The sequence below is a fragment of the Triturus cristatus genome, chromosome 7 (assembly GCF_964204655.1).
Source record: "Triturus cristatus chromosome 7, aTriCri1.1, whole genome shotgun sequence".
In the NCBI taxonomy this organism is placed as follows: Eukaryota; Metazoa; Chordata; class Amphibia; order Caudata; family Salamandridae; genus Triturus; species Triturus cristatus.
This window is the reverse complement of record NC_140590.1, coordinates 984,089,731-984,116,005: the sequence shown is the minus strand read 5'-3', so window position 1 is coordinate 984,116,005 and position 26,275 is coordinate 984,089,731. Positions and strand designations below refer to the sequence as shown.

At 44.7% G+C, this 26,275-nt stretch overlaps 1 long non-coding RNA gene across 1 annotated transcript in view; it reads right to left on the bottom strand.

Moving 5' to 3' along the window:
• LOC146810956 (uncharacterized) overlaps window positions 1–26,275 on the bottom strand; it is a 304,293-nt gene that overhangs the window by 113,966 nt on the left and 164,052 nt on the right. The gene's annotated exons all lie outside the window — the stretch shown is intronic.

Here is a 26,275-nt window from a genome sequence, read left to right as displayed (position 1 = left end):
TAAACCAGTTTGGGAAAAATGAAAGAAGCTTATGTGGGCTGCGCAGGATGATTAACCTCTGAAGAGACAAGAAGGCAGGCTCAAGAGAAGAACATTAGCTTTTTCTCTGCACAATAATAAGTAATGTACGTACAATTCACAAAGAAATATACAGAGCGATAATGATAACAACAATAACAAAAACCTTTCCTTTATCAAAGAGAAGTTAATAAAATGTTACTCCAAATATCAATTAATTTTTTTTTCGTGAAAAGAAAACTTTACGATTTTAATGCATGTTTTCCAAGTCTGATTCTTCAGCAACAAAATTCTGTCTTAATGATTTGTTTCCATTTGACTAGGTCTTTCTCTATCCATACATGTCTACCTAGACTTCCTGCTGTTCAGAAATAATATTCCGCTTTGGCTATGAGTGAACTTATCATCCAGAGATATGTTGCTAAAAGCGTAACCCTGAAATGCGTTGAACATTATCTCTTAATATTTTTTTACGTATATTTTAGCACCCCACACATGGGTAGCAGGGCGTAGCTTCCATTGGTGCGGCAGGTGCAGTGACACCAGGGCAGGGAAATCTTTAGACCACTGATCCCTGATTATTGATGTATTTTGTCATTGAAACAGCAGCCACGGGGAAATGTCCTTCCTTGCACAAGGGAACCTGAAACACTGGCTATGACACTGAGACGTACTAAGCGCTATACACATATTAAAATAGTACACAATATACTACAGCATTCTTTGCCACCCTAAGGCTGCCTTGACATACAGACAAAGCAGAAGAGATAAGGTTAAGGTAAAGAAGGGACAAGAAAGAAGAGAAAAGAGCGACGGGATGGGGAGATAATGATCTTCGCCGGGGTGTTTGGATCCGCCATATGGCATTCAGACTTAAGGCACCCGGGTGGCTGGTTGTTAAGGATGCAACGAGAGAGCAAGTGAGGCAAAGCAGGAACAACAAGCGAAAGTGATCGCGATCAAAGCGGCCGTGCGGCCGCGAAAGTGAAAGTAATGCGGTGAAGCGCGGCCGCTCACGTGCACTGTAGCTCTAGGCTGGCCTGGTAGCACTTTTAGGAGCCCTCTCAAAAAGTCTCGCCATACCAGCGCATGCGCTGGGTCAGGCGAGACCTAAAAAGGGAAAGTGGAAAAGGGAGGTACAGATAAAAGGCTAAACCATTTTAGGCAGTATGTTATTCTTTCACATACAGATATCTTTAGGGACAAAAAGGTGCTGACTGAATACTATAACAAAAGAGCATTACAATAATTCTACCAAGTGGAGAACATAGATAATAGTTCTGTATCTTCATTTAATTTACATTTTGATATCCCTCCCGTAACTCCTAAATCATTTGCAGTTTGGGAGAGGATATTACGTAGATTTCACTTCACAAGTATTGAGTCTTGTTAATCTACAATTCTCATCTTTTGTCCAGTTTTTTCATACAATAAACAAAGGACGAACTGTCAGAATGAGCGTGTTGTTACTCTGTGTCCTAGTCTTCCTTGTCACATTTCTTGATTTCCCTCCATCCTCTCTCTGTGACTTGATCACAGCACCTTAAGGAATAGTATTTGCTTGTTGTCACTGTGAGAGCTACTTGGGGTCAACCATTATATATATCTCTGCATCAGAGCAGGGGATTCAAATGTCGGCGATGGTTTCTCTTTCCATATAAATGTTTTACTTGGGTAGGCAAAATAGTCTTACGTCAAGAACGGGTCCCAATTTGTGAGGACTGGATCGAGGAAGATGAGGACTCAGACTAATGAAGATTACCGGTAAATAATCGGCTTAACCATAGTGTCAGGTGCATTTTTCTTAAATTTGATGCATTTTTCCTCTTTCATTAAGTGTAACTTCCTAATACTTTTAACCAGCCACCTTTTCAAGTGAACAGCCATCGAGCCAGGATAGCAGTGTGAATGCTAACGTCTATTAGATCTTAAGGCTCTGTTATGTGAGTCCTAAACCTGTAAGTTTTGTGTTGCTAAATGCCGTCAATTATTTGATTTTTAATTTGGTGAGGGAGCCCTCCACCTTGTCCTTACAATGTTTCTTTAAACAATACCAACTGTTTGAGATTGTAAAACCCCTTAAATATACAATGCGTTTTCCCCTGATATTGCGGATTTCATTTGTGACGTACTAGTACTATATCACATTTGTACCTGTTCATCTAATGAAGATGAACATAACATTGAATAAGTGTAAGAAATATGTAAGCTTAACAGTAGGTATTTCTCGGCTGCATTTTAACTCATGCCTGGTTACATTTTTAGGTCCATTGAGCCCTCATTTCCTCAGCCTTTTACAAAGGAATACAGTATTTTCTACAGTATCACTTCCTGCTTCACCGGGTCAACTAAATGCAAGAAAACTGTATGCTGTATCCAATCCCCTACTGGCTGATGTAGTGCACGTATGTTGAAAGAGGTTTGAATATCCAGGCAAACTTACTTTTTGTGGTTTTTTTTTATTGTGGGAATCATTAATGAACAACCACCTTATCCCTTTGAAAACGATCCAAAATGGTATGTAAAACTTTACAACTATCGTAGTCATAAACTGTTGTTGTAACCTAAACACTTGGTGTAATTTAGTGTCTTGTGCTTTGATACACCCTCTCCCCACACCCGCCGCCGCCGCCTATGTTTTTGAGGCTAGGTTCCATGAACTGCCAAGATGGTGCTAACTTCCACAATGGTTCTGTTTAAAACCAAACTGCATGCTCTATGGATGTATTATTTTGATATAGTTATTTATGTGACTGTCAGTATGTATGCCAGTAGCAAAATTAACTGTTTGCATTTTGTCTACATAAAATAAATGGTAACAGTTTTTTAGACAGCTGCTCGGTAAATAGTGAATTTTCTCTGCTATTTACCCCACCATTAGTTGAATAGTAGAAATTATTTACTGTTTCGCTGGCGGTCTTGCAGGTAGAAGCGCAACTTCACTATTTACCCAGCTGCTGGCTAAATAACAGAGATTATATACTATTTGGCTGGCAGCCATGCAAATAGCAATGAAGCTTTACTGTTTGCCTAGCCCGGGGCTACCCAACAGACATTACGTACTGTTTGGCCAGCAGTCTAGGAAATAGCAAAGAAACTTCACTCTTCACCTGACTGTTTGCAAAAGAAATACATTATGTACAATTTAGCCAGTATCCTTGCAAATAGCAAACAAACTTCATTATTTATCTGGCTGCTGGTTAAATACCAGGAATTAGGTACTATTTGGACGGTGGCCTTCCGAATAGAAAATAAATTGCATTATTTACCCCGATGCTTACTAATGACATTATGTACCATTTGACCGGTTGCCTTTGGAAATAAAAAAGAAGCTTCATTCTTTACATGGCCACTGCCTAAATAGCAGACATTATTAACTGTTTGACCAGCAGCCATGCAAATAGAAAATAAACTTTATTATTCCTCCATCTCCTGAAGCAAGTTAGGGTCCAGATATATTATTTTTCCATTTGCAAAAAGCGGTAGCAAATTTGTATAGATGTTTTGCGAATGGAATAGTATTTTTCACACTAACCCATGTATTATTAGGCCGGTTCACAAAATACTGAATCGCAGGGGGTTGCAGAGTGACCTGACTAATGAATATTAAAGTGGCAACTTTTAAGCCTCTGTGATTAGCTGTAATCACTGGGATGGTCGCCTGAAAGGGACAGCATACCACCATCCCGATGATTCTAAAACAGATTTTTTTTTTTAAAGCAGCCTATGTTCTTTAATGGAACCAGTACTGTTTTTACGCAAAAAAGTTTTCTGTTTTGGACAAATTCAGAGGGAGAATGCACTTGGCCACCTTCTTCTCCCCCTGAGCCTACCAACAAGACTCCCGAAGAGAAAGGGGTCCTAAGGGGACCCATTGCCTTTTCCGAATCAGTTACAACACCAACTTGGTGTGTTGTGCTGCTACAGCAGCTGCTGTCCCGCCCTGCATCTCCTCCTTGCTCCATCACGGGCGGGTGGAACTTGCTGCTCTCCCTGTGCAGGAGGAGCTCCAGCAGTTCAGGAGGGCTGCCGCTCTCCCTAATTAAATGCACCTTTCGTCGGTAGGCCCGCCGGAGCAGCCTCTTCATCCGTTGCTTCTCTTTGCAGAGGATTTTCCCTTGAAGATAATTCCTGCGCTTCCAGCAGCATGATTTCTCTTCTTCCCAGGATCTTTCAGTGAGCGTTTCTGGGAAGGTAATATCTAGCTCAATCCAAGACGACCGTCACGTTACAGTTCCCTAAGAAACTAAACCAAATGCATGTTGGAAACTGTTATTCCTTATGCAACTTCCTGTTCCTGGTTTACAAAAGGAGGAAATCCTCTCTATTGTTTGCATCACAATGCTTTGAGCAGTACGTCACCATGTTTTCTTGCTCCTGACTTTCGCTTGTGATTTTCCCTGGATATTTGCCAATCTTGCCTCCTGATTTTCCTTCCTCCCTTCGTTCTGATTCTTTCTTCCCTCTCCAGCTTCTATATGGCAAATCCTGTCTGCACCTTTGATGCCACCTGGTTACACCACCTCTTTCTTGGGGGACCTATTTTTTCTACAAGGCAAGTACCCCTGCCAAGCTCCGGAGGCTCGCCACCATTTCACTGGTTTTTGTGCCTTTAGGGGTTTTCCTTCTTGGTGCTCCAACTAGAAGGCACCACCTAGTGTCGGCGCCAACATTGGTTCACCCTTACCTCTGGCAGACTAAGGGTGTGAAGACCTGGACATCCAGTCCTAGGAGCCACCTGAGAGACTCTGTCAGACATCAGTCCCTTGACAGTTTACAATGCACAATCTTCTGTCCCAACCGTAGAGATGGATCGAACCCAGGCAGTGCAAGTGGACCAGGGGCAGGTCTTAGCACAGTAACAGATGCAAAAGGTTTAACAAGTACATTATGAAAATCTTGCTCTACCACAGATCCTCACTTCCAGAGCCTTAGATGTTCCAATGGCTTCTCCGGCAGCTTCATGTTTTTCCAGGGATCCAAACAAATGAAAAGAATTTCTGAATTCTTTGACTGTCTTTTTTACCTTCCACCTTGATCAAATGTCACAGAATTGGGCTAAGGTTGGATATTTAATCAGTGCCTTGTCTGAACCATGGGTGCCCCTTTGGTAACCACTGAAGATCCTAGCCTCTCCAATTATGCCCCCTTCATTATAGCTGTCTTCAAACTAATTTTTGAGAGACCAGACTTGAAATTCTTGGCAGAAGAGGCACTTTGTGTGATTAGCCAAAGCGGACAAGATGATTTGTCCTACATCAACAAATTTCGGCAATTTGCTGCTGAAACCATGTGGGTTGAACGTACCTTGATGATCATCTTTCGTAGGGGTTTGAAAGAAGAAATTAAAGATGAGTTGGTTCATTCTATCTGACTGGTCACTTTTCTAAGCTGATGGCTCAAGCTCTAATGATTAAGCATCACTTCCGAGAGCGTTGGTTGGAGAAATGAAGGACTCAGCAACTCCAGCAGTGGGTAGCTCTCGACTAATACCCATTGGAATTGAGATGACCCCTCCCGAACATCCCTTCATCTCCTCCACTGAAGAGTGAATGAAAATTTGCACTACCAATAGCTCTCTCATGGACTTCAAGCAAGCTCATTGTGAGCTAAATGGTCTGTATGTACTGTGGCTCATCAGAGCACCTAATCTGAGTACCATCAACCTCAAAGGACCTCGGAAAAATGCCAGACCTCTTCTCTTGTGAAAGAGAAAGAACGGGGGTTCTTCAAGTCCCTTTCGTGGAGTTTCTGGGGATTTGCATTTCTCAATCTGCCTTCTTCCAGCCCTGACTGAGTTACTTGAAGGAGATTTGGTTAGGGTTTCTACCTTTCCCGATGAATCCTTGGCCAAGAAACATAAATTACAATGCACAAATAAAGAATCCCCAGAACAATTGCAAACAGTGGATGGTTCACCTCTGATCTCTAGACTTGTTGACAAAATGACCACTCCCCTAATATTGAGCTTTGATATTCACCAGAAATGGTCTTGTTCGATCTAATAGCCTCCCCCAATCATATAGGCATTTTGGGGGTTCCTTGGTTAATATGCCATAATCGTTATAGCAACTCGAAGACTCAAACCATTGCCATGTCGTCTAAATTCTGACATTATCACTGCTGCCCATCTGAAGGATATGAGACTCCAAAAGAACTTGAATCTAGCAACCATTTACTCTAGTATTCTCCAGGGGATTCCAGTCCAATATCTCCCTTCTCTGACTTGCTTGAAACTTCTAATGAACTATGTTTGTCTCCACACCATAAGTTTAAGTGAGCCTGGAGCATTGTTCCTTTAGGGCCAACTTATCCTCTTTTGAAAAGGAAGTCCTCAGACAGAATTTGAAGGGAATCTACACAATGGTCTCATAGCAGGACCTGCTCGTGCAGGAGTCTCAGTGTACTTTGTTCTTGAGAAATCTAATGAATGTGGCCCTGCAATAACTGTTGAGGTTTGAATAGAATAACTATTAAGGACTGATATCCCACTTTCTCTGATTAAGGACATTTTAGAGTCTATGAGAGAGTCAAATATCTTTACCAAAATCTAGACCTACGTGAAGCCTAACATCTTCTGCATATCAAGGAAGGCGATGAATGAAAGACCGCCTTCAGGACCCCACAGGGCCATTATGCATACCGTATATGCCTTTTGGGTTGAGTAATGCCCTAGAGGTCTTCCGACTGTTAATGGATCAGGTTTTTTTCTGACATCTAGAACCAGTTTGTGGTTATCTGTTATAGATGACATTTTGATTTACCCCAGAGATCTTAAACTACATTACTCACATGTTTTTCAAGTGCTGGATAGACTTCGATAGAATCAACTTTTCTGCAAACTTGAGATATGTGAGTTTGTGCTGTCTGATGTGCAATACTAAGTTAAATAACCAAGGAGTGGTAATGGATCCTCGAAAAATAACTTAAATAACTTAAATCCTGGAAGGCCATGTCCTTCTAACGTCAAGGAAACTCAGCGCTTTCTTGAATTTGCCAACTTTGATCAGCAATGGTTTGCCCATCTAACCAGTAACATAACACGAATTCTCAAAAAAGAGAAGTTCTTTCAAGGTTTTTAACAGGACTCTCTTGCTCATAAAGCCATTAAGAAACTAAGGCTTTTATCAATAGCACCCATCTTATGGGCACCCTGATCTGATCAGGAAGTTTAAACAGACGCCTGAAAGAGGGACATTGGAGCTGTTTTCCTACAAAAGAGGAGGATGGTTTAGAGCACCGTATCTTTTTATTTATCCCATATCTAGTCAGATTCAGAAAGAAATTACCCTGGTCTAAAAAGAGAACTTTTGGTGATGAAACTGGCCTGTTTTCAATGAAAGTTAAATAAACAGGGGTAACCCTATAACCCAAGGAACCTGGGCCTCATCAACATAATATAAACAGTGGTTCCAAAGGGAAACAAATAATTTCAATTGCAATAAATCAAACAGCAAAAATCAAAGAACAAAGATCAAAAAGCACAGCATTGAAAAATCAATCAAATAATCAATAATAAACAATGAATTACAATTCGAAAAACAACAATTTATTTTTTTGTATTGTCAGTTGGATATCAGCTTATTTGAATATAAACAAAAAAGAAAAAGGCTGTATATACAATATTTTAGAAAAACGACGCAGTGACAAAGTGAATAAAGTGACTAAGTGCAATAGTGAAAGTGTAGGTATTTACAGTATATGCACGTGATTATCAATAAAATCAAAGTATACACAAAAAACAAATTTTACAACAAACTTTTTGTTGTAAAAGTCCTCAACTTCGTTATGAATATAGGATAAACCTTGTCAGACACATGTCCCATCTTTTTATGTTATACACAAGGAGTTCCAATTGGTAAGGGACTGTGGAATCGTCAACGTTTCGACCCTATATTGACCAGTCGTTGTAAATAGTCATATCGGGTCTTCTTCAGGACACAGAAGGTGTATAACAGCCTAAACAAAATAAATATATATAGATAAATATCTGTGCTGTGTTAAAGACTTTGAGACAGGGAGAACAAGAGTATCCCCATACACTCACCTAGATTGCAGGTGATGGGACAGACTTTCACCAAAATGTCGCAGTTGCTACTCGTTACCAATCGGAAGGGACAGCCTGGTGACATGTATACATAGTAGTAAGAGTATAATAGATGCAAGGGATAATTTAAACCATTGAACCCATAGATAATTAATTACCAGGATCGGAGAGAATCTTGATTGTAAAGGAGAATCGTCTTAGTCTAATCGATAACTCTTTATTTTCTATCATTTTACGCTTCGAATAGCAGGACCTGCTAGGGACTACTACAATTGTAGACCCAAATAAAAGTAAAAATGATCAGAATAATATTCAAAAGACCAACAGTTAACACCATTCTAGGTTAGTAATGACACACGTGCTAGCTCACCTGACTTCAAGGTAGAGACTTAACGTGTACCACAGCAATCAGGACACGAGTTCAACTACAAATGCATAAGGCAAAACATCTTTAGTTCCACAGCTGAGGTCTAATCTGTTCAACATTTCTTTATCGATCTCGACATTGAGTCATGAAATACAATTGACAAAGTATGGCTCAATTCACTGAATGTCGAGATCGATAAAGAAATGTTGAACAGATTAGACCTCAGCTGTGGAACTAAAGATGTTTTGCCTTATGCATTTGTAGTTGAACTCGTGTCCTGATTGCTGTGGTACACGTTAAGTCTCTACCTTGAAGTCAGGTGAGCTAGCACGTGTGTCATTACTAACCTAGAATGGTGTTAACTGTTGGTCTTTTGAATATTATTCTGATCATTTTTACTTTTATTTGGGTCTACAATTGTAGTAGTCCCTAGCAGGTCCTGCTATTCGAAGCGTAAAAAGATAGAAAATAAAGAGTTACCGATTAGACTAAGACGATTCTCCTTTACAATCAAGATTCTCTCCGATCCTGGTAATTAATTATCTATGGGTTCAATGGTTTAAATTATCCCTTGCATCTATTATACTCTTACTACTATGTATACATGTCACCAGGCTGTCCCTTCCGATTGGTAACGAGTAGCAACTGCGACATTTTGGTGAAAGTTTGCCCCATCACCTGCAATCTAGGTGAGTGTATGGGGATACTCTTGTTCTCCCTGTCTCAAAGTCTTTAACACAGCACAGATATTTATCTATTTATATTTATTTTGTTTAGGCTGTTATACACCTTCTGTGTCCTGAAGAAGACCCGATATGACTATTTACAACGACTGGTCAATATAGGGTCGAAACGTTGACGATTCCACAGTCCCTTACCAATTGGAACTCCTTGTGTATAACATAAAAAGATAGGACATGTGTCTGACAAGGTTTATCCTACATTCATAACGAAGTTGAGGACTTTTACAACAAAAAGTTTGTTGTAAAATTTGTTTTTTGTGTATACTTTGATTTTATTGATAATCACGTGCATATACTGTAAATACCTACACTTTCACTATTGCACTTAGTCACTTTATTCACTTTGTCACTGCGTCGTTTTTCTAAAATATTGTATATACAGCCTTTTTCATTTTTGTTTATATTCAAATAAGCTGATATCCAACTGACAATACAAAAAAATAAATTGTTGTTTTTCGAATTGTAATTCATTGTTTATTATTGATTATTTGATTGATTTTTCAATGCTGTGCTTTTTGATCTTTGTTCTTTGATTTTTGCTGTTTGATTTATTGCAATTGAAATTATTTGTTTCCCTTTGGAACCATTGTTTATATTATGCTGTTTTCAATGAAGACAATACTTGATGGGTGCTTGCGAGCCATTCAAGCTCCTAACTGATCATAAGAATCGGCAATGCCTCCGAAAAATGCAGTGCCGAAACAGATGTCAGGCACGATGTGCATATTCAGTATATTTGACTTTGTGATAACCCACATTCTTGGGTCTAAGAACATTCTTGCTGGGGGTCTTTTCTAAAGATACTCCGAGTCTTAACCAACTTATGATCAGAATATATTTTTCTCCTCAAAAGATAATTGGGGTGGCACAGTCATTTTAGAAAAAGGTTCAAACTGGGTATTCCAAGGTTTATAAGAATGAATGGGAGGTGTTACAAGGAAGTATTCACAAGCAAGAGAATATAGTCTTTAAAGGGAAAGCCTTATTTGCTTCTTTGAAGGATTAGAGAGGGAAGGTTTTCAGAATATGTCATGAATCGCCAGTGGCCAGACATAGAGGTGGTAAATCAATCTTAAAACTGATACTTCATTCCTTTTGATGGCCACCTGTCCAAAAGGATATAAAACTGATGGCCTGATTACGATGCTGGTCGGAACGCCTGCGACCGTTGGTCGGAGGCTTTCTGACCGACATGGTAGGTTTAAAGTCAGACTGCTGTATTATGATGTTGGCGGTCGGAGTTTAAACTGGCCAGAAAATCCAATCCTGTTCCAACGGGCTCAAGGAGCCCGTCAGCCAGTCATAAAGGCCTCATAATCCCTTAAGAGCGGCGTTTCCGTCGTCAGGATTATGATGTCAGTTTCCTAAAGCCAATCCATGTTGGCCTTTCCGACATGGATTGGCTGCTGGAAACTGACTTTGGATGCCACTAGTGCGTCCCCCTTCATCCCTGGTCCTCCGCATTTGGCCATGGGGGACCTAGTGTGCCCCCCTAAACATCCCTCAGAGTGCCTACCACACAGTGCAGGGATGTTGAAAAACTTCCATTTATCAATGGGAGCTTGTGCGGCGGATGGTATCAGCCCGCCGCACAAGCTCCATTGAATAATGGAAGTTTGGGACCGCTCCATGTGTGGTCGCATCGTAATTAGGTGTTTGGAACCGCAGACCTATCAGGCGGTTCCCTCACCGAAACCGTCCGACATCGTAATGAGGGCCTGTAAGTTGAATCGAGTTTGTGCTGAAAACAAGACATCTCAATCTCGACCGACTGGACTTCTTTCAAACTTTGCCAGTCGCACCTGAACCGTGGCACACTATTTCCACTGTTAGACCTGACATCCTAGTTGTGGTATTCCCCCAATTCTTTGTCTTCATGCCTCCTGCTTTGCTGAATTTATTTTTGTTGGACTTAGAACTCTGGACACTTTACCACTGATAACAAGTGCTGAATTGCTTGTGCTTTTTTCCTAAAACATTGTAAAATTGACCTACACTTAATTGGAAAATTTTATTCACTGTATGTCCTTAGCAAGAGGTGCTATCTGCACACAGGGTCTGTAAATTAAATGCTACTTTTGAGCCTGCAGCACTTATTGTGCCACCCACGAAAGAAGCACTTTAAAACATATCTCAGCCCTACCACTGCAGTCTGTAGTGCAGTTTTAAACTGCCATTTCAACCTGGCCATAGAAACTTAAACCAAGCCTAAACCTACCTTTTTAATACTTATAAAGTAGGCCCTAAGAACTACTAAAGCAGGGTGTATGGTATTTAAAAAGTAGGACATGCATACTTTAGTTTTACATGTCCTGGCAGTGAAAAATGTTAAAGTCATTTTTCACTGTGGTAAGAACTATCCCTCCCATTGATTAACACTGCAAGTGCCCTCCTCCCTAAGCCCAAATGGACCCCATCCCGCGGAGCCAAATGCTAATAATAGGGGAGGGGGAGCATGGCCTTCCCTCCCGAGCCTTAAGAGGCCGCAGGGACCCCATCTCCAGGGATCTTTTCAAATCTAAGTAGGTGCCCTGGTGTCACCCAAGGTAGCCACAAAACATTGTTGGGGTGTGTGAGAGGGCCCCATGGTCCCTGTGGCCCAAGCAGCTCTCCACATGTTGGAGGAGCTGCCATTGCTCCCACCCGTAGGGAGCAGCTGTTTTTGTTCCCTCTGGGCTGGAGCTATCGCAGTTTCCAGGCTCACAAGACCCTAATGGAAAATTACTAAGCCCTCAACATGGTGATTTATGATCCTGCAAGAGTCTTGCGAGACTGTAGTGGGGAAAAGTAGAAAAAAGGGCAGAGGCTCAACCAATAGTTCCCATTCTTTTTACATGGTTGAAGAAATGCTGTGATGTTATTGGGTGAGGAACCAGAGATAATTCACATTGTTCTTGGTGATCTGGAGGAGAAGGAAGCCTGTTGGAGTTGTGCTCATCAGAAGTGACTGAATTCGGAACTGAGACAGACTGGAGTCTTCAGCTACATGTAACAAACTGCTCTAAGTTTAAGTAATTAAAATATACTTTATGAACTTTGTTGAGAAATATCAGTCAGTGCACTACTGTTGGTAAATGTATTCTATAAAGGTTTATTGAGTAAAAACGGTTTGTAGAGGTGCATGTTTTTAATATAGGTTTCGAGAGGTAGAGTTTAGAATGTAGAGAGATATGACCAAGTAATGGACGTTGCGTTAAAACATGAAATGTTCAATCTGCAAGTAGTTGTAAGTAAAGTAGGCAGTGTTTCAAAAATCATAAAAACAAAGAAGCAAGACCTAGGGCCTCATGTAGGTAGCGTACCAGTTACCACTTCTTAAATACCGAGCCGTACCGACTCGGTATTTAAGAAGTGGTAACTCGTATGTAGGTAATGAGTCGGTAATTTTTACCGATTCGTTACTAGTCGGTAATTACCGAATCGGTATTTACCGATTCGGTAATGAGGCATACCTTCCCATTGATGGGAAGGTATGCCTCATTACCGAATCGGTAAATACCGATTCGGTAATGGGGGGAACACATACAAGGGTGGCAGGGTGTCACATTGACACCCTGTTGCACCCCTGATTCGGCCATGTGTGCACATGTGGCACACATACATGCCCTAAGGGCATGTATGTATGCCACATTGCACACTGCTACGCGCGTAAAAATGCATTTACACATACATTCATTTTTTACCACCAACTATAAGTTGGTGGTAAATACCGACTCATAAACACACACACACACTCCCCCTACATCTCGATTTTGCTTTCGGAATTTACCGAATCGGTAAAATTACCGATTCGGAAAAGTTACCGATTCGGTAACATTACCGATTCGGTATTATTACCGAATCGGTAATTTTACCGATTCGGTAAATTCCGAAAGCAAAATATGTCCCCCTACATACCAATGGCCAAAATATCGGTCGGTAACGGTATAATTACCGAAAATCGGCCGTTACCGACCGGTATTTGGCTACCTACATGAGGCCCCTAGTGTTTTATGAAACTTACTGTAAACATATGTTACTCCTACGAGATGTTTGAGAGGAGATATTGCTATTTCTAGAGTACAACACTGCTCACTGTTAGTTAAAGATAGTCTAGAGGAATGTGTTACTTTATAAAACTGTATGGAACTATGTTTGATGGCATGTTACAGTTTAGCTTTGAAAATAGCGCACTGGTTTAGGGTGTTGAATTCTTCAAGAGAAAGTAATATGAAGTTAGTGGCACAATCGCAGGTGAAAAATGTAAAAAAAAACTTTCTGAAGGATACATCTGCCTGTGGATTCCCACCTTATGAATTACCCCTTGCTCAGTACCTGACTTTTCTCCTCAGCTCTGCCACGTCGACGAGGACGTCACAGTGGAACCGCTCCGCACGTGACTCTGCGTGACGTCATCAGAGCCATAAGAAGACCCCATCAGCATGCTGAAGTCAGTTCCCTTTTTTCCGCGCCATCGACGCATAACGATTTTTCCCAAGGCTCTGCATTTCTGGGAGTTTCTTTGTTGCAAGTCTTCAGGTCTTTGTAGCAGCGACCATGTCCACTCAGAGGAAGTACTTATTCAAGTCATGCAGGTAATGTGGCGGTCAGATGTTGATTACTGACCCTCAGGAAGACTGTTTGTGGTGTCTCTGGTCGGACCACGACTTCGCAGAGTCTTCGTTATGCAGGCGCATGAACCCCAAGGCATTGAAGGAGAGGGAGGCCAAGTTGTTTATGGCTAAAGCTAAAAAACAGAAAAGGGGTCGAAAGAGGTGAGGTCCTGGTCAATGTCGCTGACTCCGCATACCTCGAAGTCTTCAAGGAAGCATAAAAAGAAGCCGCGCTATGGGTCTGTGGTGGTTTTCACCCTTCTACCTCTTTAGTTGAACCCGGAAGTATCAGTTCCCCCTTATGCGTAACCACGTGGCTCACAAATTTCTCACAACGCAGGAGGTTTATTTCTGTTCTAACAAGCAGTCGTAACAGTTGGGGTGTACCAGAGCCAACAAAAAGAATGTAACAAATAGGCAGTCTGTAATAACTGTCATCTAGCGGAAGGTCTTCTGCTTCTTCCAGCTTTACTCTTCACCCACCGCAGCCCGGGCCGGTGCTTCCCCAAAAGGCAAACAGGAAAAAGAAAAGAAACAAATGACACTACTGTCACTGTTTGTCTGCTCAGTTTACAACTTTACAGGGTGCTCCCCGTCACCAACATTCCTAGATCACCGAGGTTAGTGCAGGGTAGTCAGGGGTTGCATGGCCGGGAAAGTGAAGGGGTAGTGCAAGGATCATTACTCATTCAGGATGCGAGTGCTTTACTTTTGCCACAGTCCCAAGAAACCCTTTCCCTCCAACCTCCTTCTCCACCCTTCCCTCCACGTCACTTGCCTGGAGCTACGGTCCCCTTGGACCGTAGCAGTGGGTATCTCGGTGTCCTGTTGCCTCTGGGGACTACCGGATACTGGAGTGGTGGTTGTAGAAAGATTCTCCCTCTGGGGCGATGCTCCGTCCTCCTCGGTTCTCCCGCCGCTGTCCTCCGCTCCGCCGGTCTTTCCTCCGGTCTCCACGTCCTGAACCGCCGTCTTTCTCTGTCCGGCACGCTCCTCCCGCGTTTCCTCCTCAGTTCTCTCCTCCTCGCCGCCGTCGTCTCCGTTGTTCCGCTTTTCTCGTGACCATACTCCTCCCCTCGGCCCGGAAGCTAGACCGCTCACTGTGGAATCGGCGGGCGCCCATTTGGGCGCCATCTTGAATTTCTCGGCATCCGACCCGCCGCTATCACATTGTCTCTCTTCTTGGGATGGACGATCGGGCCATTCAGATAGAGGGAATCTGGATAGGTAGTCCACGTTATTTTGTAATTTCCCGGGCATGTGGAGAGTCTGAAAGGAGAAGGGCTGTAATGCTAAGAACCAGCGTAATATTTTAGCATTGGTATCCTTATTGTTGGCTAGCCAAGTTAATGGTGCATGATCTGTTACTAGAAAGAACGTACGTCCCAACAAGTAGTATTGTAGAGCTTCCATGGCCCACTTTATGGCGAGGCATTCTTTTTCCATGGTGGCATATCTAGTCTCCCTTGGGAATAGTTTCCGACTTAGGTACAACACCGGTTTAAGTAGACCTTGAGAGTCTGGTTGTGATAATACTGCTCCAAGTCCCATATCCGAGGCGTCGGTTTGTAACACAAACGACTTCTTATAATCGGGACAAGTCAGTATTGGAGTATTGCATAGCAAAGTTTTTAAGGTATCAAAGCTCTTCTCCTGTAACGGACCCCACTCAATCTTGGCTCTGGAGGGTTTGTGTCTTAACAAGTCAGTCAGAGGGCTGACCACGTCTGACAGTTGAGGAATAAATCTCCTATAATACCCCACTAATCCCAAAAAGGCTCTTACTTCCTTTCTAGTGGTAGGTTTAGGAATGTTCTGAATCGCCTCTAACTTGTTGATTTGGGGCTTAAGGGTACCTTCACTTATTGTATACCCTAAATAGTTTATTTGATGCGTCCCTAATGTGGCCTTCTTTGGGTTCATAGTCAACCCAGCCTGAGTCAGCGTATCAAACAGGCTCTTCAGGTGTTCCATGTGAGTCTCCCAGTCAGGGCTATATACCACAATATCATCCAAATAGGCCACTGCATACTTTTGGTGTACCCTTAGTAAGATGTCCATAAGCCTTTGAAAAGTGGCTGGTGCGCCATGGAGTCCAAAGGGCATTACTTTAAAGTGGTACAACCCTGAGGGTGTTGAAAACGCTGTCTTCAATTGAGCTGAAGGGGTTAAAGGGATTTGCCAATACCCTGTTGTTAAATCAATGGTGGACATGACTCGAGCGTCTCCCAACCTCTCTATCAGCTCGTCCACTCAAGGCATAGGGTAATTATCATATTTGGAGTGGGCGTTCACCTGTCTAAAGTCTATGCAAAAGCGAATACTCCCATCCGGTTTGGGCACTAACACAATGGTAGAGCGCCAATTGCTCTTGGAGGGTTCAATTATGCCTGTCTGAAGCATCTTTTCGATTTCCTGTTCCAGTGCCTCTCTTCTGGCCTCGAGAATTCGATAGGGTTTCACGTTGACCACCTTTCCGGGTTGAGTGACAATATTATGGGCTACTAAAGAGGTCCGCCCAGGATTGCCTGAGTTGAGTTTAGGGTACTGATCCAGTAGTTGTTCTAGCTGATTTTTTTGTTCTAGAGATAGTTTAGGTCCCATTACAGGTTGCTCTCCTTTTTCACTACTCCCAAGCTCCTGGGGTAAGTCTAACGGGTTATGAATGGTTACGTGATTAATCGCTTGAACTGCATTTTGAGCTTGGGGTTCAGCCTCGGGTTCTACCCATTTCTTAAGCAGATTAATGTGATATGTCTGTCCCGCGTTGTTACTATGAGGTACGGTGACTCTATAGGAAACAGGAGTCATTTTTTTAACCACCGTATATGGTCCTTGCCAGGTGACTAACAGTTTCTTGTCAGAGGAAGGAAGCAGAATTAAAACCTTGTCTCCAACAGTTAATTCTCTCATATGGCTAGTCCGGTCATACTGTTCTTTTTGCCCTGATTTGAGCTTTTTCCATGTTCTGATGGACGTTGTCCCAAAGGGTGGCTAGCGTCTCCTTTAAAGTCTGTATGTACCCCAGGAGTGGTTTTCCCTCGTCTTCCTCCTCTGTCCACTCTTCGGCTGCCATGTCTAACAGAGTGCGGGGTTTCCTTCCAAAAAGAAGTTCAAACGGAGAAAACCCCGTAGACTTCTGTTCATGAGTTCGAATTGCAAACAGAACTAAGGGCAGTTTACGATCCCAATCTTTTCCTGTCTCTCCTATCAGTTTCTTTAGGATAGTTTTAATGGTTTTATTGTACCTCTCCACCAGACCATCCGTCTGGGTGTGATACACTGCTGTCCGAATTTGGTGAACTCCTAAAAGTTTACAGACTTCTTTCATAAGCTTAGCCATGAAAGGAGTTCCCTGGTCAGTCAGTATTTCCAAAGGAAACCCTACTCTAGAAAAAAATGACACCATTGCTTGAGCGATAGTTAACGTGGTCATACTAGAGAGAGGTATCGCCTCAGGGTACCGCGTAGCATAGTCCACTAGAACTAAGATATATTGGTGTCCCCTAGAAGAGGGAAGTAACGGTCCCACGAGATCCATCCCTTTACGCCGAAATGGGACATCAATAATAGGTAAGGGATATAGTGGTACCTTTTTATCTTTGGAGGGATTAATCAACTGACATTTGGGACAGGATGCACAGAACTTGGCAGTTTCTCTATAAACCCCTGGCCAGTAGAATCTTTCTAGTAGATACGTCAAGGTCAGCTCCTGTCCGTAGTGCCCCCCCCTCCCGCTTGGCTGTGGGCTAACTGTAAGGCTTGCTCCCTGAAAGCTATCGGTACTAGCAACTGTTCCACCTTACCACTCTGTCCCTCACTTGCCCTGTATAACAACCCTTTTTTAATGAAAAAATAGGGTCATACCTTTTCTGGATCGACCTCCTGCACTTGACTCCAGGCATTTGTCAGGGTGCTGTTGTCTTTCTGAGCTGCACGAAAACTCTGAGCTGGAGTATTCCCATGTTCTGGAGAAGAGAGTAGACATGAGGCAATAGAGCGGCAAGCATAGGTGTATCTCTCTTTATCATTTCTTTTCTCATTTATGGATTTCCTTTCTCTATCTCTTGGACTAACTATATTTTCACTAGAAAACGGAGCTTCTTGCAACCACCCCACCTCACCATCTTGTTCAGACACCTCCATCAGATACTCATGAAACTGGGGTAAGTCTGTCCCTAACAATATGTTTTCTGGCAGGGTTGGAACCACTCCTACTCTCCTTACTTGCGGGGTACCCATCTATCTCGAGCAATACTTCAGCTAAAGGATACTCCTTAACATCTCCATGTACACATGAAACTAAAACTGTCTCTCCTTCACAGATAGAGTTCAACGGGACTAGCTCCTGGGCTACCACAGTGTGATGACATCCTGTATCCAGTAGAGCCTCAATCGGTCGACCGTTGAGTCTAATGGCCTTTTTGTACCTTTTCCTACAGACGCCAGTTACTAGTACTCTGCCTCGGGACCAACCCACCTCCATGGGTTCGGAACTGTCATTGTTTAAAGGACAATTACGCGATATGTGCCCCCACTCTGCACACCTAAAACACTGTGGTCCCATCTGAGCCGGGGTGGTAGCCTTTGGAAACGATTTAGGAGGTGGTCTCGGAGTTGAAAAAGGTTGTTTGTCCCCACTTTCGGTGGATGTTTTCGGTATAGCTTTGGGAAAAATTATAGGGGCTCTTCCTGTTGGGGCTTTGAAATCTGGAGATCTGTGATAAGCACAAGCTAATTCAATTGCTGACTGGGTAGTGAGACCAGGATGTTGTTTTAGCCAGGCCCTAGTGTTGTTAGGCAATGCCTCCAGATATTGTTCTAAGAAAATCCGTTCAGTGACTTCCTCCATTGTGGAAGAAGAAGGCTGAAGCCATCTGTTCCCTAAGTCTCGAACCCTATAGAATAATGCTCTGGGATTGTCTCCTGCCACCCATTTTTCCTTTCTAAAGCGGGCTCTGTAATACTCATGATCACAACCTAATCTTTCCAGTATGGCTTTCTTGATATCGGGATAAGGAGTTACTCCTGCTGGATTGGCAGCTTGATAGGCCGCCTGTAGCTCTCCGGATAGTAACGGCGCTATGTATTGATCCCACCTCTCAGGAGGCCAAGTAGCGGTGGTAGCCACCCTTTCGAAGTTTGTAAAGAAGAAGTCTGGGTCTTCCCCTTTCTGAAACTTTTGCAAAACACTACCGGGAATGTTAGGATGCACTCTGGCATTAGAAATGGCGTCTGTGAGTCGCAGAATGGCCGTATCCTGTACTTTCTGGTTGCTGGTTAAAAGAACTGCCTGTTCCTTCATGGCAGCTTGAAAGGCTTCCCTTTCTTTTTGAGCATTTTGGTTCTGTTGCTCCAACACCAATTGTAAATGTCTCTGTCCTTCAGCTAGTTGAGTTATCATGTCCTGCACTGTCACGGGTTGCGTCATCTAGTTTCAGATGATAAATTCCACTTCTGACACCACTGTGGTGGTTTTTACCCTTCTACCTCTTTAGTTGAACCCGGAAGTATCAGTTCCCCCTTATGAGTAACCACATGGCTCACAAATTTCTCACAACACAGGAGGTTTATTTCTGTTCTAACAAGCAGTCCTGACAGTTGGGGTGTACCAGAGCCAACTAAAAGAAGGTAACAAATAGGCAGTCTGTAATAACTGTCCTCTAGCGGAAGATCTTCTGCTTCTTCCAGCTTTACTCTTCACCCACCGCAGCCCGGGCCGGCGCTTCCCCAAAAGGCAAACAGGAAAAAGAAAAGAAACAAAGGACACTACTGTCACTGTTTGTCTGCTCAGTTTACAACTTTACAGGGTGCTCCCCGTCACCAACATTCCTAGGTCACGGAGGTTAGTGCAGGGTAGTCAGGGGTTGTATGGCCGGGAAAGTGAAGGGGTAGTACAAGGATCTTTACTCATTCAGGATGCGAGTGCTTTACTTTTGCCACAGTCCCAAGAAACCCTTTCCCTCCAACCTCCTTCTCCACCCTTCCCTCCACGTCACTTGCCTGGAGCTACGGTCCCATTGGACCGTAGCAGTGGGTATCTCGGTGTCCTGTTGCCTCTGGGGACTACCGGATACTGGAGTGGTGGTTGTAGAAAGATTCTCCCTCTGGGGCGATGCTCCGTCCTCCTCGGTTCTCCCGACGCTGTCCTCCGCTCCGCCGGTCTTTCCTCTGGTCTCCACGTCCTGAACTGCCGTCTTTCTTTGTCCGGCACGCTCCTCCCGCGTTTCCTCCTCAGTTCTCTCCTCCTCGCCGCCGTCGTCTCCGTTGTTCCGCTTTTCTTGTGACCATACTCCTCCCCTCGGCCCGGAAAATAGACCGCTCACTGTGGAATCGGCGGGCGCCCAGTTGGGCGCCATCTTGAATTTCTCGGCGTCCGACCCGCCGCTATCACAGGGTCACAACGTCGATCGTCAAAGAATGAGATGCCGAAATCGGGGTCTCCGGCTCCCTGGCGTCATCGCAAGGATGAAGTCTCTCCTTCTCCTTCTCCAGAGGTGACTCCAGCCCTGTCTCCGGCTCCGAGAGTGGTGACTTCACCGGTGTCGAGAGAAGCAACACCTCCACTGCCGACCACTCCACCTCTGGCTCCAGGGTCTCTGGCGCCACAACCGGAGCCGATAGTGCTGCTTTCTCAAGTGGTCTCAGAGCCTGCAGTACAGGATCCCGGGTATGGATCCGTCGTATTTTCTCAATGCAGTGTTCGGCTTGTTTGTCAGAGCAGCTAACCCTACTGGTGCTCCGGTTGGCCCCATGGGTCCCCTGGCATATTACCTGGGAGGCTTGCCACCTCACTTCCCTCTGGCACCTCTCATGCCTTTTATGCCGATGGCTCCAGGGAGTTGGCCTCCCCCAGCGCCTAGATTCTCGACACCAGTTTAATCTCTTGAGGGGCGAGTCCCGCTGGATGGATCTTCTCCGACGCTGTCTGGTTCCAGACCGGAGCCGGCTTGACCTCGACCGGCGTCGTCTACTATGCTGGTAGACCTCCCTTCGATGCCGATCCCAAAGTCACCTGCGCCACGTCTAGAGCCTCTGATGCTGGTTCCGAGGATGAGGTCTAGAAGAGAAGCACAGAGATTGATGGAAGAGGAGGAGTATCAGGATCAACATGAGAAGGCTGAGGAAGATGAGATTGTCGACCCTGATCCAGATTTTGAAGGCCTGTAGGAAACTAGTGTGGCCTAGATACATATCCTGATTGGAAACTCTCTTCTCCAAAAGGTCTTCCAGCGCAGGAGGTGAATTCTTATCACTCTGTGATTAGGAAGGCAGCGGATCTGCTGGTGTTACCTCTACCCACAGCAGAACTGAAATCTAACATTTTGACGGAGGTGCTCCATTCCCCTTCTTCTGTCTCAGGGGCTTTGCTTCCTTTCAACAAGGCTTTGACTGGGCCCATCCTTGAGGTGTGGCAGAAGCCGATGACTGATCCTTCTTTGTCCAGGTCTGTGGTGAGGAGGTAAAGGTGGCTCCTGGGATCCTGCTTTCCTATCCACCCACCCCTCACCGTAAAGTTTAGTTGTCCAAGCGTCGTGCTCCTTGAAGCAGTCTGCAGGGTCATTCCCATCTACACCTGCAGATAGGGAGTCGAAAGGCATGTGAGCAATCCGCAAAGAAGGTGTTCTCTTCAGGGAGTATGGCTCTCAAGTCAGCTAATGCTACATGCCTGTTGGGTTGCTATATCCATGCACTGATGGACTCGGCAAGAGAAGTGCTCTCAGAACTTCTGGAGGACGCTCTTGGCCATTTTTCTGAAGCTTAAGCTGCGGCCCGCCAGGTCATACAATCGCGTCTGGACACTGCTTTTTTGGGCAATGGGTTCCTCTGTTGCAACCAGGGGGTACACTTGGTTACGGGTATCAGGGTTCTCACCGGATGTCCAAGGTACCCTGTTAGACCGCAGCAGAACCGCAGCAGAACCACAGCAAGTTCTTTGGGTCTCAAGTCTCAATCCAGGGGCTTTGGCTACCACAAGTTTGTGGTATTGGCAGGACTTTATCCTTTTGTGCCGAGCAACAGTAGGCAAACCCCCTGTACAGTTTATACAGGGAAAAGGCCTGAGGTTGTCTGCGAGGCGTAGCATGGCAGCAAGTCTCATCCTCCTCTTCCTCTTCTTCCCCTCCAACTGGTACGGCAGGGAGGCTGCTCTAGCTCTTCCGTCCTGTAGTATGCTTGTCCCATGTGAGGACGAGTGTCCCATTTGCTACAGAATTGGAAGTCTGTTACTATGGATCTCTGGATGTTAAACATTGTAGAGAATGGGTATACCCTACCTTGTGTGAGTTCCCCCCTCCTTTACCTCCCCGTCAGGGTTTGTGCTCAGAGGAGCACCTCCTGCTTCTCCAGCAAAAAGTGTATCTTTCCTACAAAGGGTGTAATCAAGATGGTTTCGGACCATTTAAGGGGTCAGGAATGTTACTCCCGGTACTTCTTGACTCCCAAAAAGAACGGTCACTTGAGTCGCATCAAAAGTATCTTCGTTTTATGGTGGGTTCTCAACACTACCAGTTTGTGATCCTTCCGTTTGGACTTTCTTCCGCACCTCGGGTCTTCACAAAGGTGATGGCAGTGGTGGCAGCACATCTCAGTATGTCGGGGATTCCTGTTTTCCCCTAACTGGATGACTGGCTGCTCAAAGCAAAGTCGCCCGAGATGGGGCTGCATTATTTGCAAGCAACAACACTTCTGTGACTTGGGGTTTTCGATAAATGTACCCAAATCTCACCTGGTGCCCTCTCAGCGCAACCTGTTCATAGGGGCAGTAGTGGATACTACTGTAAGTCGTGCCTTCTTCAGAGGATTCAAGACAACCAGGCTATGATTCCACTTTTTCAGAATGGAGCGGCTATTCCAGTCCTGAAGGTCTAGCACCCTCTCTGTCTGTTCGCTTCCTGCAAACTGTTGGTCAGCCATGCACGCTGGCATATGAGGGCCCTCCTGTGGTGCCTCCGCTGGCAGTGGTTTCAAACAATAGTTTTGCTAAACAATGGTAAAAATCTCTAACAAATGCTCAAAGCAAAAATTGTCACTAAAGCAAAAATTCTAATGTGTCCGTATATATAGTTCGAACAACTACAAGCATTGGAAAGCCACGTGGGTCTAAAATTGTGAATTTCTTTTGGAGTTCCAAAGTGAGTTTCTTTAAAGAAGGCCAAATGTTCCCCAGCACACGATGAGACAAATGTTTATGTGTCCTGGCTGGTAGACGCAACATTGCTGTTGCCTGCCTTTGCAGACGACGATCCCTGTAACACCTCGCAGATTACGTCAATTGAGCACAGATGATCTTCCGTACTGCCTGCAGCCGATGCTGGGGTAGCATGTGCGCCATCCAAGGCCTGGGTGTCAGTGTAGGAGGCGGTATCCATTCCAACAGGAGCAGAGACTTCAACATAGGAATACGCTAGGGACACTGCAGAACATGGGCCGTTATCGGGTCCAGTAAAGCATCAAAGTCCGGTTGCACAACTGATGGAAGTGTCAGACAGAGATCCAACACGCATTCTTCTCCGCAGAACAGGCACTGGAGAACAGGTAGGACACAGTCCATCCATACTGGTCTAAATGACAGGAACCAAGAGGCACTTAGTTGCCATAGGCCGGGTGTGCCCAGATGTTGTACCATGCGATCCCGGTATTTATGCTCCAGGAGTGCTTTTTCCATCTCCCTGGTGACTGGGACGTCCATTGTAGCAGAAAAATTACAATCAGGATACCTGCCATTAGTAACAGGATCAGCGGAAGTCCTCCAAAAATGCTTCAGAATACGGAGTGTATAAAGTTTGGTATAACTCCAAGGACCGTCTGAAAAGTGCTTAATAGTCTGAACCTATGGTCGTAAATAGGTGGACTATACCCGTCGTATCAGAGATGTTAAAGATACGATTTGCCATTTCTATAAAATGGAAGGGGCAGTTCGTTCGCATCATTGCCTGAGATCAAAAGTCTCCCGGACGGAGGGTTAAGGGCACGGTTTTCTGTAAAAACATGGCTTTCATTCTGCTCAGAGTATCAAACCGTATAAAAGAAACATTCAACGAAGGCCATAATGGCGCCCCCGTGCCTGTGTGCATCGGTGGAAACAATAATTGCATACAGCAAGTAACCTTGGAGCTCACGGTGACTAGATATGCGCTGCCCGAAAGCATCCCACAACAACCTTGATAGTTCAGCATCAAGTAACTCCCATTTGAAAGTAGCTTGAATACCGGGGTAATCACGGGTGCTGGGGTACCACTCAAGTGACAGGATAGATGCGCCACTGACCCCTACAGGCCCCAGTAGCATGATATCGTGGCATATGAGTGATCCACTTAAAGCGTTCTTGCAGTTTGTAGCTCTTAGAAACACTCCTGCATCGAAATCTGTACGGTAATTCCCAAGATTCCTTGATAAATTCCCCACCCATTTCCTCATATCTGCCTGCCTGCTGTTGTTCTATGCAGTACTGAAATTGGAAAGTTGTGACCGGTAATGTTATATAGCCATGGATCAACCACTCTGTGGACGGTGATTCTGCCACAGTAAAGCGTAATCTGTCCAGTTTTTCAATTCGCAGCATTGTATATTTGGCTCTCCTCTGTGCCATTTGTTGGAAGGTGGTAATCTGTTGCAGGGGCTATCTGCACCTACTCTGGCGTGATACTGGACAAAGGACATGGGTGTAGTCACCCCTCTGTCCTGACCCTCCCATAGGTGGGTCCCCAAAGTTTGTCCCATCCCTTCCTTGGGTATAAAATAGGAACCCCTGGCTACAGGACTTTGGATTTACCTGGATGAAACTCTGCTACAGAAACCAAGTACTTCGACTATCTACCCGACGTTGGATGACTGAAGAATCTCCCTTGGAGTAAAGGAGTTACTCACCTGCAAGGCAGGCACCTGAAACGCATCTGACCCATTTGCATCTACGCAGCTCCTGAAGGACTCCGAAGATTTTGGCAACACAGGAGGTGGGTTCCTGTGGTGTCTGAGGTTGATCCGCATCCCTCGTAGGGACTGTGCAACCCGAGCCTCTGGGCACCATGTGCATTTGCAGCAGCATATGCTTTTTGGCGATCCCTGAGGCTGTGCTTTGGGCTACTTGTAGTCCAGACCCCGAGCAGTGTTTCCACCGAAGATTACCGGCCTACACTCCACGAGTGTTCCATGGGCTGGTATTTTGCGATTCCTCTCGAGTTCCCTTCGCGATCCCTGGTCCGTCGACCTGTGGGTCCCTGAGAAGGGAACTTTAACTTTCAGTGGGCTTTCCTGGTTGCTCCAGATGTGCCCTGACTCTCCATTGCTTGGGGAGTCCCCAGGACCTTGCTGGTCCACACCGAAGCATATGTTCTCTGACCGCGTGGGTTGCAGTTGCCAAGGCTTGTTGGTCTCCAATCTGGACACGGAAACCCCAGCACTCAACATCCTTCGTGGGACAGCTCACCTGTGGACTTTGCATGTCGTCGACGTCTCCTGGTCCCCGTGGCTGCAGAGACAAGCTTCACCTCATCTCACCGGAAACATCCAACATCGGTGGGCATTCGTCCATCGTGCCCCTGGTCACTGTGAAGTGACCCATACTCTGTCCCCTCTGCTTTCAGGTTCTTCTCATCTCCGATTCCTGCTTGGATCACACCGGACACTTCTCATCTTCCTGGCAGCAGCACTTCTTCGCATCACACCATTGAAATCAACAAGCGTTTCCGACACCACTTGACCCCTATGCACCCGGCTCTCCTGGGATAGGTAACACAGGTACCTCAGTACTCTCAAGGGTGCTGGCCTTAGAACCTTCTATGTTCCAAAGGGTTTGCTTAAAGTCTTCTCCTAAGTGTCCTTAATCTTTAAAATTCCAACCGAGACTTTCCCATAGGATTGTACGGAGCTCGCGCCTGTGTTCTCACACTGCACACGTCCCCCGTGGGTCCCCTGTGTCACTACCTTGGGTGGGTCCTTTGGGTCCCAACGATTCTATGTGCTCTAGGCACTGTGTCTAGTCAAGTCGTGATTGTTATACCACTTTCTTAGTATATGGTTTGGCCTCCCCCTGGAACCCACTGTGTATTGTGCTATTTACTATCATTCTAGTGCTTTAATATTGTGTATCTTGTTCTCTAATCTCATAAAGAGGTTAGTAGAGAGTGTTTAGTAATAAATACATATATTTTATATATACCTTGTGTGGTTCTCCTTTCATTTCGTCATTCAGGAGGTTATAATCTGGTAAACCAAGCTGCTTTACATTCCTTCGAGACTTAGCCTGATGGCTGCTCTCCATAGCTACCACTAGGATAGCTTTCAATAAAGGTTGTCTTTAACCTAATCGTCAATAAGGGTCGTTTGGACAGGTGCAAGGTGCCCACTTTAACTAGTGGACAGCATATACCAGGCCAACTTCTCACACCATATTGATCTGTTTTTCCGTTAGATTGTATGCAGAAAACAGGGACGTACTGTTTAAAAAACGCCATGGCACATAACCTGCGCACAATGATTGCAACGTCTTGCTCAATATCATAATAGA